This window comes from Vombatus ursinus, unplaced genomic scaffold (genome assembly GCF_900497805.2).
Source record: "Vombatus ursinus unplaced genomic scaffold, bare-nosed wombat genome assembly UNPS02014786.1, whole genome shotgun sequence".
Lineage (NCBI taxonomy): Eukaryota > Metazoa > Chordata > Mammalia > Diprotodontia > Vombatidae > Vombatus > Vombatus ursinus.
The window spans coordinates 43,183,442-43,196,663 of record NW_020954564.1 but is presented as its reverse complement, the minus strand read 5'-3'; positions in this window follow the sequence as shown (position 1 = coordinate 43,196,663).

Below are 13,222 nucleotides of genomic sequence, written 5' to 3'. Positions count from 1 at the left end.
GAGAAGAGAAGAGAAGAGAAGAGAAGAGAAGAGAAGAGAAGAGAAGAACGGAGAGAGGAACAGCTGAAGTCTCCCATCCCTACTATATCATGCCTTCACGCCAGGCTTGTGACATCTTTCTCTTTCTACTCATCTAGTTCTGTCCACCTACATTTAAGGGGTAGGTTCTCAACCTTTGGACAATTAATCACTCCCATATTCCCCCTAAAGGTTATTTAACTTAGGAAATAATAGAATAGAACATAAAATATTTGAGATAGAAAGAACCTTAGAAAATAGAATCAAAGAACACAGAACCTAGATCCAGAAGCAGTCTTAAAACTCAAAATGTTAAAAACAGAATGTTTTGGGAAGAATCTTAGTAGTCATATAGTCTAAACTCCTCAATTTACAGATGAGGAAACTCGGGCTTAGTGAGAAATCACTCATCGCAGTTAAGGTCTAGAATCTGGGTCTTCCTGGCTTTAGTCTATCCTTTCTATCCTCAGGCTCTTTCTCCTGTACTACACTGTCTCATAAACTTGGTTCTCTGACCCAAGTAAGGTCAGAGAAGTAAGGGAAGACAACAGAAGAAGAGGAATCTGGGGAAGGCTGGTGATGGGTGATAGCCTCTCCTCACAGGAAAGACGTGTATTCTAAGCAAATGAACGCTATCACAGCAGGGGCAAGGTAACTCCCTGGCCTTTAATAACAGTTCGGCCTCTGTGTGCTCATGTATGAAATGTCACTTTCTTTTAACCCACATAGTTACCATAGTACAGGTACTCATCACCCTCTCCTGAATTAAACTGCTGTGGCGTCTGAATTAGTAGCCCTCGAATCCATCCTGCACAGAGCCGCCAGACTGATTGTCGTAACAGATCTGATATTATCATCCTCTATCCCCACCCCCTCCCCAATTCCAACTCAATAAACTCCACGGTTCCCTGTTACTTCTAGGATTGAATGTAAACTCTTTTGTCTGGCATTTAAAACTCTTCACAACCAGATGTCTTCTTACCTTTCTCTTTTATGAGACAGTATGATGCAGTCACACTGGGCTGCCTACTGTTCCTCACACCTGATATTCCATCTCTCATCTCCTGGCTTTTGCACTGGCTGTCTCCCCGACTCCCCCCCCCCCCCCCCCTGCCCCTCTTCACTTTCTCTTCCTCCAAATTTCCTGGTTTGTAGTAAGCCTTTTTTGGTGCTGCCAGCTACTGGTGCCTTCCTTGTATGGCTCTCAATATATCTTATATATCTCCATATGCACATGTTGTCTCCCTGTTAGAATGTAAGTTCCTTCAGAGTAAATACTGTTTTGTCTTTCTACTTCCAGTATTTAGTACAGTGCCCAATACAGAGTAGGCGCTTAATAAATATTTGGTGATTATCCCCCCAAAACATTTACATATGCACAGAGGCCAGGATGTCCCTGGTCCTTTCTCTGATCATCATCTCTGAATTGATAGTACAGAGCAATCATAATAATGGTAGGGGTAGTAGTATTTCTATAACACTTGATATGTTCCAAAGTATTTACTCCACAACAGCCTGTGAGGTAGGCAGGACAGGCAGTATTTGATCCATTCTACAGAGAAGAAAATTGAGGCTCATAGAGGGAAAATGGCTTGTCTAAGATCATTTGGCTAATAAGTGTTAGAGCTAGGATTCCAGCTCAAGATTTCTGACTCAAGTCCAAAGTTCTGAGATGAAGAGAACAGAGCTACAAAAAGGATCTGCCCACTGGACATTGGAAGTCAAGCATGAGAAATTGCAGAATCAGAGGGTATTAGAACTGTATGGGACCTCAGATCACAGAAAATTAGAACAAAGGCTATTAGAGCTTGAGGGAAATTTTAATCACAGAATGTTTGAACGCAGGACATAGAGTGAACAAGTTGGAAGAGCTTAGAACATTTGAAGTTAAGAAATGGAATGTGGAATTTGAGGATTAAAAGGGGCCTTTCAGTCTCTCTCATTTCAGAGGCAATGAAACTAAGGCCCAGAGATGGGAAGTGACTTGCTCCAGGTCATGCAGCAAATAGGAAGGAGAACAAGGATTCAAAGACCTAACCCCTGACTCCAAGTTCACTGCTCTTTCTGCAACACACAGCTTCTTCCTTTAAATTGCCAGGTAACAAGAAATATAGCCCTTTACAAACAGCAACACTCAGTCCCCGAGGAGCCAGAGACCAGGTTAGGAAGCCATGTTGCTAAGGATGACTCATGAGGTTTTCTTTTTTTCTTAGGCAGTGTCATTAAAAATGAATTTCTTGCTCCTTTGACGAGGGACTGCAAGGTTACTGCTGCCTGATTTCATCTGCCTTTTAAGGGAGATCAACAAAGTGTATCTCAGACATGAAATGTCACAGGTACTATGGAAGACCCATCAGCATGAAAAGTAGATCTTTTCCTCAATGGAGGTGAAGGGAGAAGAGCCTGGGAGTCAAATGTGCCAGGACTAGCATGGCATAATGGATAGGTCATTGGACTTGGGGTCAGGAAGACCTGATTTCAAATTCCACCTCAGAAAATTACTACCTGTATGACCTCTCTGTGTCTCGGTTTCCTTATCTGAAAAATGGGAGAATTGGACCTGATGGCCTCAAAAGTCCCTTCCAGTTCTAAATCTATGATCCTATGATCTTTAGTTCAATCAGTAGCTAAAGGTTGCTTTAATTAAATACAAGCACAGATCATAGGATTTTAGGATTTAGAGCCTGAAGGGACTGCTAAGATCATTTAATCTACCTCTCAAAACACCGCCCTCCCCATTTCAGAAATTAAGAAACTAAAGTCAAGCTAGGAAAGTGACCTGTTTGAGGTCACACAAGTCATAATAATATCATTTCTATAGTATGTTACAGTCTCCCTACAACCCTATGAGTAGGTAATTTTTTTTTTTCAAATGTGGAGACATCAGCTCAGGGATGTTAAGTGACTTGTCTATGGTTATACAGCCAGGATCAGACCCAGGTCTTCTGTTTCTAAATTTAGTGTTCCTTCCCACACACCAGAGCTGGAAGGTCTCTTCAACAAGGTCACGGACTGGCAGTTGGAAGGAAAAACTATATTCTGTCCACTGCTAGCCAGAGTGGCCACAGCCTGTATTGCGTTTAATATCCTGTGTCTACACGTGGGGTAGAGAGAAGAGGTTCTGATGGTGCAAAGGCTGGCATCAAAGAGCCATAGTTTCATGATATCCATCTCTTCCGAAAGATGTTTTTCTGAAGGGCTTGAAAATGTTCCCATTCTCATAGAGATGGATGAGATATGCCAAGGCTTTCCTTCCCCATTATCAGAAGAACAGAGTTTCTTTCCTGTCCTAGAAGGATCATAGGATTAAAAATCAGAGTCTCAGAATTCAAAGGGAATTAACAGGTTATCTAGTCTAGTCCATATATAACCTGTGGTCCAGCACCCCAAACTCTGGGTTTACATGGCCTGGATTCAATGGGTGGGGGAAGGGGGGGAAGTGACAGAATTCTCAAAAAATTACGTCTCTTTGGCTTACTTTGCCCCCACCCATCGGTCCCTCCGGGAACCTCAAAATAAAGCTCTTATCTAGCTCTCCACAGATGTGGGTAAAAGGGCCCAACTCCTGTGCAATCATTCAAGCCAATAATACCGTGATGCTTTATTTCATTCCACAGTCAAAAATGCAGAAAACACAAAGGATTCACAGGAATACACAACAATCAAAATATTCTCTCTTTTTCCAGCGAGCTGCTTCAGAGAACCTGACAGACCCCCATCCTTACTAATTCATGGATCTAGAATCTCCTCTGGAAGTCTGGAAATTGACGAGGATATGCTAGAGAGATAACTAGCAGATAACTTACATTCCAGTAAGTACCACTTTCCATCTCAGGGATCAACATAGACATTCTGAGTTACAGCATTACACTAATAGATTGGAATTAATTTTAACTCAGAGGCAACAGTTTTCCTACAAGATGTGTACCGATGGAAGAACTTACTGTAGTCTTAGAGGGCAAGGTTCAGGTTTTCCTTGAAATTGAAACTTAATCACTCTCAATGAAGTGTGAATCTTGGAAAAAGGAAATGACTTGTTCAAAGTAGGCAGCAGGCCCAACATTTGAACCTAGGTTCCCCCAACTCTAAATCAAGTGTTTTCATGTTCCAATAATACTACTTTTAGGATTATATAATTGGAGCTGGAAGGTCAGTCAATCATTCAGTCAAAGAGCATTTATTTATTAAGCACTTACTACGTGTCAGGCACTATGCTAAACACTGATGATACAAAGAAGGGCAAAAAAGAGGAGCCTCAAAAATCATCTAAACCCAACTCCTTCATTTTACAGATGAAGAAGCTGAAGCCCAAAGACATTGTGACTAGCCCAAGGTCACACAAATAACAATAACAACTTATATTGATGCTGTTTTAAGATTAAAATGCCCTTTCTAATAACAAAGTGTGAGGTAGGGGCCCATATCCTTTGATTCAAAGTCCAGGGCTCTTTTCACTCCACCTTACTAGGGCTCAACCACAAAACTAGGAGGTTCAAGGTGGAAAGACTCAAGTATATTCTGCCAATCCAACTCATAGCCAAGGCTTATCCTACAGAAATGTGGGATCGTCCAGTTTTACTTAGAATCGTTGACTATTAAGAGCGGTGAACAGCTCGGTGTCAAGAATTAGGAGAAATCTTAGACAAAATTTTGTCTAGCCCCTTAATTATACCAATGGGGAAACTAAGACCTAGACACTGTCTCTAGATCATACAGAGCCCAATATTATACATGGATTTACTGGCAGAGCTAGGACTAGAACACAGTTATCACTATTTCCACTCACTTCACTATTTTCTTCACAGTACCACATTCATCAGTCTGGAGGCAAGGGGAGTGTCTAGAACAATTCTGACAGGTAACATGTGGTTACCTGGTTTCCAGGTGCTCTAACATCCCTAGATTTAACGGGAAAAAAAAAAAGATGTCTCATCCTTCGCTTTTTCTTCCCTGACCTGAGAAACCTGTGCTTCCAGAGGCCACCAGAGGTTTTCTTGACTGACATGCCTCCTTCAGGGGCTTCATTCTCAGTCCCTATGAGCCCTGCACTGGGCCATTCAGCAAGCAGCCTGGTGGGCTCCGAAAATGATAGGCCCTCAAGGATTAATGACAGAGTATAAATCAATTCACTTCACGCCGGGAGAATGTGTTTGATCTGACTGAGTTTTTGCAAAGGGGAGTAATTAGTTGATCCGGCATTTTAATCATCAGAAAATTACCAAAGTCATTTTGCTTCTCAGAAGCACTGAAAACAGCAATAAAGGTGGCACTATTTTTTTTTCTCTTGTTACTGTTGGAGAGTTTTCAGTTCCAGGGAGCTCAGCATGAGTGTGGATCTCTATCATACCAGCTCCAGCTGGCTCATCTCTGGAGAAAAATGACTCTCCTACCCTCTCCTAGGATCACAGGGCTTTAAACTACTATAGAGCGTAAGAAAAATGTAGAGCTGAAAGGGCCTTCAGAACACATAATGTTAGAATGTAGCTATACAACGCGAGGACTGAAAGGAACCCCAGAACACAAAATGTTGGCACTCTAAGAGACCTTAGAAAACAAAATGTTGGAACTGAAAGGGATCTTGGATCAAAGACTATTAGAACTCAGAATGTTTGAACTGAGGCAGTCCTTGGAATATAGAATGTTAGAATGTAGAATATTAGAGCTGAAAGGGATCTTAAAACAATGAGTTTGAGACCAGGATGAGACCTGAGACTCATCTATTCTAACCATCTCCTTTTGCAAAGGAGAAAACTGGGGTATGAATATGGAAAAAGACTTGTCCAAGGTGTACTTTCAAACTATACCCTCCTTCCTAGATTCTCGCCTATGTAATTTTTTGCATTCATCAACTCTAAAAATTCCTGATAACCTAAGGCTCCCCTTCCAGAAAATCTGGACATGCCCAGGCCAGTTATGGGAGATGAAGTTTCTGAGTAGGTGGAAATAGGGAAAGTTTCTCAAAGTCCCTGATATGTGGGGCTTGTCTCCGAGGAAGAGTTCACGGAGGACCTACACTCAACCCACAAAAAGAATTCATTCATTCATTAATTCAACAAATATTTATTAAGGGACTACCATGTGCAAAGGAACTAGAGTGATATAAAGATGAATGAGTGAGTTGGTCTCGTTGGTTTGTAAGGTTCCTTCCATTTCTAATATCTTCTGTTCTAAGTTCCCTATCAGCCCTTACATTCTATGAGTCTAGAATGTACACAGCACCCTCAAGGATATCTATAGAAGAGAGATATTGTTTCCCAAATGTATTGGAACTCCCTTTTCGCCGGGTCCTAAACCCATCAATGGGAATAGTAGGCAATGTGGGCATTCACCTGTGGTGCTGACCAGAACTGGTGGCATCTCATGTCTTCTGCACCCTATCTGCTGTTATTCTAGCTAGTCAGATGCACTCCTAAATCTTGCAGTGAATCTTCCCCCACCCTCCACCCCCAAAGCACAATGAAAAGGTCAATTTTTTGTCTGAATTCCTTTCTTCCATTCCATCCTCAGGCAGAGCTGATCCAAAATGACATACATACCTCTCTATCTCAGCTGGCTCAGGGGCTTAGTAAGAAACCAGGCCAAGCTCTGCAGCTGGCTGACGGGGGGCTCTTGGTCACTGACTGGGAAACTGATGATTTCAAGTTTTGGAATGGTCCCAGGCAGGACTGGTCAAAGGCACAATCAGTGCTACTCCCTAAGATCTAATCACTTTTTAATGACCTTACTCAAGGCTTCTTCACCCCAATGATCTTACCCGCCTCTCTATTTTGTGTCTCACTCTTTCTTTTGTACATGGGGAAGATCACAGAATCAAGGGAATATTAAAGTCATGTAATCATAAAATTTTAGAATATTACCTCAGGCTAATAAAAAGATTTGAAAACTGTGAAATCCTAGAATGAGAAAAAAACAGAATACCATAACCAGAGAATCACAGTACCATAGAATCAGAGAACTCTATAATTAATAGAATCTTAGAATCATGAACTATAAAATCTTTGAATTTCAGAACTTTAGACTCATAGACTCTTAGACTAATAGAATCACAGGCTTTAAGAATCATAAAATCTCAAAATATTAGAGTCTTAGACTCATAGTATCATAGGATTTGGAATTGCAGGCTCGGACTCAAGGAACTGTCAAATCTTGAATTCATATTATATCACGATGCTTTAGAACTATAAAAATTTGAGTCAGTATCTTAGACTCACGGAGGAGATCTTGGAGGTTACCTAGCCCAAAGCCTCTCTGAAACATAAATTCCCTCTGATAAATACGCTCATACTAAAGTGGTGAGGACGGAATATGCTCCCTTCTGGGGTGTGTGACTCCTATGTTTTCAGAGTCTGGCTAGGGCACTGCTTAATCCAGGTGCTTTGGCAGTAGGCCAGTGTGGTGCAGATGATTAATCAGGGTAGACATTCAGGTGGCATTCACATCACTCTATTTGGATGGGTGCCCACTTGGCCTATGAGTAAGGTCATCCTTGGTCATTAGCCTGGGGAAGTGTTTACTGGGAGGCCCTGGAGTAGGCCAGAAGATCCACCTTAAAACTCTTAGTCCTGGTATTTCACACATTGAACCCTCTCTTTCTGAGGCAAAGGAAAGTCACTTGCCAACTATTTCCTCCAATCAATCTCACAATGCATTTGCTATTTTCCCCTCCATAATGACTCATTTAACAGCAACAGAGCAATTAGGCAGACCACGGAATATTGATTTTCTAAGTGAAAGAAATGTCGACAGAAACATCATTTTGTTTCCACTAAGACTCAAAAGCTAATAATGCTAGTAGCCTCCTGCCTTCCTGGGGTGGGATGGAGCCATCTGAGGGCTGGGCTGGGTACTGAGGTTGGACATTAGGTCACTTACACCAAACCTGAGACAAAAAAGTACTCTGTGACCCTGAAAAAAATATCTGTGTGTGTGTGCATGTGTGTGTGTGTGTGTGTGCACGCACGTTGGTATAAGCTACAATTGTGTTACATAAGCTACATATGTGTGTCCTTCAAACAGCTGCCAAAACAATCTTCCTAAGGCACAAATCTTGCTTAAAAACAAACAAACCCTAAAAATCATCAGTGGCTCCTTTTTTGTACACAGAGTAAACTACAAACTCCCCAGCCTGGCATTTAAGGTCTTCTACAATCTGAATCCAATATATCATTCAGATCTTATTTCATATTTCTCCCCTAAATATACTCTATAGTCCGGCCAAACTGGCTAATTATTGACTATCCACTGATCCTGACCTGTCCTCAAACAGTCCGTCTTCCAGTTCCTTCAGACCTGGAATGCACTGTCCTTTCCTCATCTCTGCTCCCTCTTCATCTCTGCAAATCAAAATCTTTCTCTTCCTCCAGGTCTCAGCTTAGGTGCTACCTACTTCATGAAGCTTTCCCTACTTTTCTAGGTGAAAATGCTCTCTCCCTTACTCAAATTTTCCTAGAGAATTTTATGTGGATCAGCTAGGCAGCTAAATGGTGTAGGAGATAGAGCACTGGACCTGTAGTCTGGAAGACCTATGTTCAAATCCATCCTCTAATACTTACTAGCTAGCTGTATGACCCTGGGCAAGTCAGTGAAATGCTGTCTGCTTCAGTTTCCTCATTTGTAAAATAAGGATAACAACAGTACCTACCTTCCAGGGTTGTGAGAATGAAATAATACTTGTAAAGTGCTTTGCAAACTTTAAAGCACTATATAAATGCTAATTATTATTATAGGTATTATCTTTCCTTTATTCTCTTCTGTAAGTCTTATACATACCTTATCTTTGTATATTTCATTTCTCTTCCACATACTGCATTCTCCTTGAGGGCAGGATGCTTTTCATCTTTATATCCCCAGTTCACAGATTAGTAGTAGGTCTTCCATAAACATTTACTGAATTTGTGCCTTTTTGTACCTGTATTATAAATCTTCCATATGCATGCAGCATATCTACATGTGGTCAAGGCTGGTGTGTGCTGTAACCTGTGTGTGTGAAGGGGCAGATGGGGTAATTTACGTGTAGGTAGTATCCATTAGCATGTGTCTGAGTTGTAAACTCTCTGTGTATATGTGGTATAACCTGTGTGCACAGAGGTATACACAAAAAGGCAGAAGCAATATTCCATGGAAACTCTACCTGCTTTATGGTTTGACACTTGTTACCCACTGAAGGAAAGAAATACTTAACTCATGTCCTGAGTTATTACCTTAGGATGGCAAAGACTGACAACATCTGGGGGTGGGTGCTGATCTCACATACTCTTGCCACAGCAAACTAATCTGCAGCTAAAAGATGGACCCTCTATAATAAACTGTTGGCCCCTCAGGTGTGAGGGAGCAGAGACTGTAACAGGATCAGAAGGCCTAGGTAACAACAGTTCTCCCTTTCCCATGGACTTGTTATGTAACTTTAAGCAAGTAAGTCACTTTCCCACTCTGGGCTTTAATTTCCTTATCTGTTAAATGGGAACAAAATCTCTATCCTCTATTCCTCACAGAGCTCCCTGAGATGGATTCTGTTCATTCTGAGCTATGAATGAACAGGTTTGACTAACAAAAAGTTTAAGAGGGATTATAAAGGCCCCAAAACAAAGACATCTGGTATTGTTACGACCTCATCTCAGCAGCATTCCAAACCCAGACCCTGTGGTAGGGAGATCATTAAACCAGTATGTGGCTGGCCTGAAGGACGTTCCAAAGTCTCTCCTTCCACTTATAGGGTGGTTTTGTATAAACTGATCAGCTTGGAGGGACCAACCCCAGGATACTTGTCCCTAACTGTCAGTCAATCAACACCTATTTTACCAGACATCCACAGAAGACTTAACTTTAGGAGAGAATTTGTGGGGGAATAAGAACCACAGATTCCTAGAACTGGAAGGGAAGATCTTACAACACAGGATACAAGGAAATAGAACAAGAACCCAGGCTCTCTGAAACCCAGGCCAAAGCACTAACTGGTGGTCTCCCTTAATGTGAATGAAGTGATCAGAGCCTGTTCCTTAGAACTGAGGTGGGCACAGGCCTGGGGGGGAACACTGAAAGAGGATAGCCCTGATATAGACCTAAATTTCTGCCCAAAGGAGAGAGCTACAGCTCCTTTCCAACAGCCTGGTTTCCTAACAGTGGTAGCAGCCTGGTCACAACCCCCCATCTCAGCCCCAAACTGGGCCCAGTCCTGGTTGGCCCCATTCCCAGCCAAGCTCCTCAACCTTTTTCTCTGAGGGCTTCTTGATCAGAAAAACCAGTAAGTCCAGGAAAGGGGAGAGATGGGAGAAAAGAGGGAGACAAAAAAATTCCCATGAAAGAACTCTTGACAGAGCACAGCTGTAATGGAGTAGCACTCAACTAGCTCCTAGCAAGGACAGAGCTTTATTAATTATTCAAGGGACATCGTGATTATGCAAATCGTCGGGTAACCATTGCTGGGCTGCTCTGCTCTCTTCTGCAGAGGAGTGGAGGGAGAGGAAGGAAGCAGAGAACCTACATATTGTGCCCAACAAGAAAAAAAGGTAAACCCAAGATGGATTTGAACACAGATAAGTCTCTCCAATGAATTCTTTCCAAGAAAGCCTAGCTTGCATTAGAAGGCTATGTGACACGTGCAGTGGAAAGATTGAATTTGTAATCAGAGGACAAGTGTCTGAATCTCAGATCTTTATTAGCTGTGTGACTTTGGGTAAGTCAAGCTCTCCCTCTCAGGACTTGTTTACCCCTCTGCAAAGTTAAGGGATTAGAATAAATGATCTCAAGCTGTTTTTGTTTTGTTTTGGTTTAAAGAATGAAAAAAAAAAAAGGAAATCATGCGATTACAACAAATCCCGCCCCCTTTCCTTCTGGTCTGATGGATGAACTTGACACACTTATTCTGCATTTGCCTGTTGCCAGCATCATTATATCTTGAGCTGTAGCCCTGGAGCAGCTGGCTTCAAGCTCTCTGCATATGCAGCCTGCAGCTACAACCCGTGGATTTCTCTGTGTGGGTATTCCAACAGGAAACTGGATAACTAGGTCTACATGTCAGCTTATGCATCTTCTTGTAGAATGCTGAACAGAACTTGAAAACACCAGCCGGTCTGGGCAGTTCTATTCTGATGCTCAGATGACTCCATTCCCTCCTTGCTCCTCTACCAAGTGGGACAGAAGGGAGAAGGATTAGCAGCAGGGTACAATGCTAAGAGCCCTGGGTTCTAGTCCTGGTTTTGACACATTAACTGTGCAATTACACAGAAGCCATTTCAGCTTCCTAATCTGTAAAATAGGGACAGAAAATAAAATATGTACCTCAGGATTGTGCTTACTAAAGTGCTTTGTAAACAGGGTGTGTATGTCTGTGTGTCTGCGTGTGTGTGTGTGTGTAAATATATATACACAAATGATTATGAAATATTTTTTAGTTAGCCTGAACCGAACCTGAAATTCGGCAGCTAGGTTGCTCTGGGCCTAGAGTCAGGAGCCGAGTTCAAATTTGACAGTAAATACTTACTAGCTGTGTGATCCTTGGTTAAGTCAATTAACCTCTGCTTGCCTTAATCTGCTGGAGAAGGAAACGGCAAACTATTCCAGTGTCTCTGTAAAGAAAACCTCATGGAGAGTACAGTCCAAGGGTCATGAAGAGTTGGACACAACCAAATGACTGAGCAACAACAAACCTGAAATTCCTCTTTTCCCTGATCACCTCCTCTATCTGGCCTGGCTCATCCACATGGAGAAAGTCAGTGTGGTCAAGGAGAAAAAATATTGGAAACCTGAGTTCAAATTCCAGCTGCACCACCTACTACCTTGATGACTTGGGCTAATTGTGGGCCTTGGTTTTTTTAGATATAAAATGGGAATAATAATGACTCCTATTTCCATAGCACTTGAGGGTTTACAAAGCACTTCCTTCAAACAACCCTGAGAGGTAGGTAAGTGCAAGGATTATCCCTACTTTACAGTTAAAGATAATATAATACTTGGCCCTAGGAACCTCTCATTATCGTGGTGAAGAAATCCTGGGTGCTAAAGAAATGGGAGTAGCTATCATTATCATTGTGATAATCAGAAGGAGGGAGAAATTGGTCAGGCAGAGGGTAGGCTCCTCAGTGTATGGGATAAGAGAAGGAAGATGTGGGTGGAGGTGGGTGAGGAATTGGAGACAGCCTTTGGTCAGGGTTCTTGCCAGTTGGGGCAGAGTGGATAAGCAGATTTATTATATGTCAGACAGGGTGGGCTTTCTGGTAGGGGGAGTGCCCAAAACAAACTTTTCCCATTCCCACTTACAGTTTTCCCAAGTTAGAGAATTGGGTATAAGCCTAGAGACCTAATGGTGGACTTTTGGTTTTGCTTAGGATGAGTAAAGCTGGTGGGGTCCAAGAAGTATAGGACCTAAATATAATATAATCCCAAAAAACAATGACCTACAAAAGAGGAAGATGCTCCTCTTCCCCCCCCCCCACTTTCAGAGCTTAAATACAGTACAAGTGATTCAGACAGAGGCCCCAAGGCCCAGCCGAAACCTCTAGGTTACTTAGTGAATTAGTATCTTCAGGACCTCTTTCCTTTCTTTCCTTTTCCTCCTTTCCCCCTTTTCCTTCTTCCTCTTCTTCGTTTCCTGTGGAATCATAGAACCTCAGAGTTTGAAGAGCCCTCGGAGGTCAATGAATCCTGAAAGAGTATCTGAATAGGAAATCTACTTCTCTTCCCCCTTTTCCTCCAATGTACATCAGGCCTCCATTTGAACAACTTCACTAAAGAAGAATTCAGTAGCTCCTAAGGTGGCCTATTTCACTTTGGGATCACTATAATAGCTTTGCCTGATACTGAGCCCCAATCTCCTTCTCTGTAATTTAGCCCCATTGCTCCTGGGACTGAGCAGAACAAGGATAATCTTCCTTCCACATGATGGCCCTTCAAAGGCAGCTATAATTTCCTCCATAAGTCTTCTCTTCTCCAGGCTAATCATAACCAGTTCCTTCAAATTGATCCTCCATTAGCCTGGTTTCCAGTCCCCTAACCATCCTGCCCTGGAATCACTCCAGGTCTGGTGAGGAAATTGAGGGGATTAAGGACAGCAAGTGGTTAATTTTGGGAATTGAGTGAACCACACTGACTCCCATCTTGTGACTCAATTCTGGAGTTAGCTCAGTTCCCTTTCTATTCAATTATGAGTCTACTCCAATTTCTGTCCTGTGAGAAAACTTTATTCAATTGTGGGAACTGGGAGAAAACC